Source organism: Schistocerca piceifrons, unplaced genomic scaffold (assembly GCF_021461385.2).
Source record: "Schistocerca piceifrons isolate TAMUIC-IGC-003096 unplaced genomic scaffold, iqSchPice1.1 HiC_scaffold_414, whole genome shotgun sequence".
Lineage (NCBI taxonomy): Eukaryota > Metazoa > Arthropoda > Insecta > Orthoptera > Acrididae > Schistocerca > Schistocerca piceifrons.
In genome coordinates this window covers 32,501-35,000 of record NW_025728640.1, presented here as the reverse complement: position 1 = coordinate 35,000, position 2,500 = coordinate 32,501, and the positions used below count along the sequence as shown (strand labels likewise).

Sequence of the window (2,500 nt, the reverse complement as noted above, 5' to 3'; positions counted from 1 at the left end):
AAAGTAAACGTGCCGGCCCACCGAGACACTCAATAAAGAGCACCCTGGTAGGATTTCAACGGGGTCCGCCTCGGGACGCACGAGCACGCACGAGGCGGTCGCACGCCTTCAGCTCGCCCCACCGGCAGGACGTCCCACGATACATGCCAGTTAAACACCGACGGGCGGTGAACCAACAGCGTGGGACACAAATCCAACTACGAGCTTTTTAACCGCAACAACTTTAATATACGCTATTGGAGCTGGAATTACCGCGGCTGCTGGCACCAGACTTGCCCTCCAATAGATACTCGTTAAAGGATTTAAAGTGTACTCATTCCGATTACGGGGCCTCGGATGAGTCCCGTATCGTTATTTTTCGTCACTACCTCCCCGTGCCGGGAGTGGGTAATTTGCGCGCCTGCTGCCTTCCTTGGATGTGGTAGCCGTTTCTCAGGCTCCCTCTCCGGAATCGAACCCTGATTCCCCGTTACCCGTTACAACCATGGTAGGCGCAGAACCTACCATCGACAGTTGATAAGGCAGACATTTGAAAGATGCGTCGCCGGTACGAGGACCGTGCGATCAGCCCAAAGTTATTCAGAGTCACCAAGGCAAACGGACCGGACGAGCCGACCGATTGGTTTTGATCTAATAAAAGCGTCCCTTCCATCTCTGGTCGGGACTCTGTTTGCATGTATTAGCTCTAGAATTACCACAGTTATCCAAGTAACGTGGGTACGATCTAAGGAACCATAACTGATTTAATGAGCCATTCGCGGTTTCACCTTAATGCGGCTTGTACTGAGACATGCATGGCTTAATCTTTGAGACAAGCATATGACTACTGGCAGGATCAACCAGGGAGCTGCGTCAACTAGAGCTGAGCAGCCGGCCGCCCGGGAGTGTGTCCCGGGGGCCCGCGCGAACACGCAAGCGTCCGCTCAATCATTCTGCAAACAGGAGGAGGCTGAGCTCCCCTGCACAATACACCTCGAAACCCTCTCAGGTCCCGGCGGCGCGCAGCGCCGTCCCAAGTACTTGGTCGGGTTCGAGAGAGGCGCAATCGCCCGGAGTTAGGCGAGTAGACGCTTTCGGTGCGACCACCCGTGCTCCCAACTGAGCTTGCCGCTGCCGACAGAGGCCCGGGAGCGTGCTGTCGTGGCATTGCCGGCGGGAGACAACACGCGCCACCTACGGTGACCGGCAGCTCCAACGCCAGCGCCACAGAAGGACAAAAGCCCCACTTGGGTGCCGAAGCGAACTCTCCCAGCACAGCGCACGCGCCAACACATCCGCACAGCTGCGATACAAACCACCAGCGAGAACCGCTGGGGCGACCGAGCAGCAGACGGCGTCGCGGCGCCGAGCGCCGGGCGGCGGCGCATCCTCAACGCACACAGTCCTCAATCGGACCAGCACACTGAAGATGTCCACCGCGCTTCGCACCGGGCCCGCGAGGACCTACTTTGGCCGCACGGCGCCGCGCGCAGGGTGCGCCGGCGCGCAGCTGCGACGCCTGCCGCGTCCGTCGGCCGGCGCGCCTGCCACTGGCCGCCCCCACCAGCCGGCTGTAGCGCGTGCGCCCACGCACCGCGCGGCCAGCACGCCGGGAGGCGCCCCCTCACCGGCCGGGGACGGTCCCACCCAGCCACCGCCGCGTATCGCTTCACACCCAGATGCCGTTCAGTTTCGTCGGCATGGTGGGTATCGCTGGAACAACCGGTTAGTACCTCAACCTATCGTCGCCATCACCGATTCACCCCTAGCGAGAACAACCGCACCACAACAGGTTACCATTTGTTCATTTGCGTAACTTCACCAGAAAACGCAGGCGTCCATCGCCATTTGCAACTTCAACGATTATTGCATGCCTGTGTCAGGTGTCACGCCACACTACGTCTGCCCACATACACGCAACAAAATGTGCACGCCTAGACAATACGTGGAAGGTGGCCCCCGTACGTATGCGATGTCCATTGCTCGAACGACTGTCAACCGGCCTCTGTAGCATGTCGCAGATATGGAACGCGGTGCACCATGCCATCACGGTGTGTGAGGAGAGACGACTAGGTCCGAATACATCAACAGACAGCTCATGCTGATCGCCATCCACGGCGTCCGTTCCTCCCACACGTCTCTATGGCGTACCACACTGCAATCCAGCTCTCATAGGGAGACGACACGTAGCTGCGTGCACAATATTTGCACTGTATGGTCCGCCGTTTTTGGGCGCAGTCGTTGTGCGGTCACACATGTGCCACGATGTATCATTCAGTACATAAGGACGAATGTGCAGTACAGATTGTGGTTCACGCGTACGACATCAGCGGACAGTTGACACAGGCCGCACCACAACGTAGCCTGAGTACGTCGCATGCGAAGGGCATTGAACATGCAAACTTCTCACCAACCAGCTTGCGAAGGCAGGGGGCAAGGTGGGGACGTGGGGAGGGGCGGCATGTACGTCCTGCTGCCATCCACATTACAGTGTACAGCAGGAGCATGTGGAAAGTGAGCA

General features: G+C 58.7%; 1 non-coding gene across 1 annotated transcript in view; it reads right to left on the bottom strand.

Moving 5' to 3' along the window:
• Nucleotides 1–846, bottom strand: part of LOC124748400 — a 1,909-nt gene extending 1,063 nt beyond the window's left edge. Inside the window, exon 1 of the ribosomal RNA XR_007011682.1 lies at nt 1–846. This exon is cut by the window's left edge and continues 1,063 nt beyond it. This is a non-coding gene — a ribosomal RNA (small subunit ribosomal RNA).
• Between the last annotated feature and the right edge of the window lie 1,654 nt (nt 847–2,500).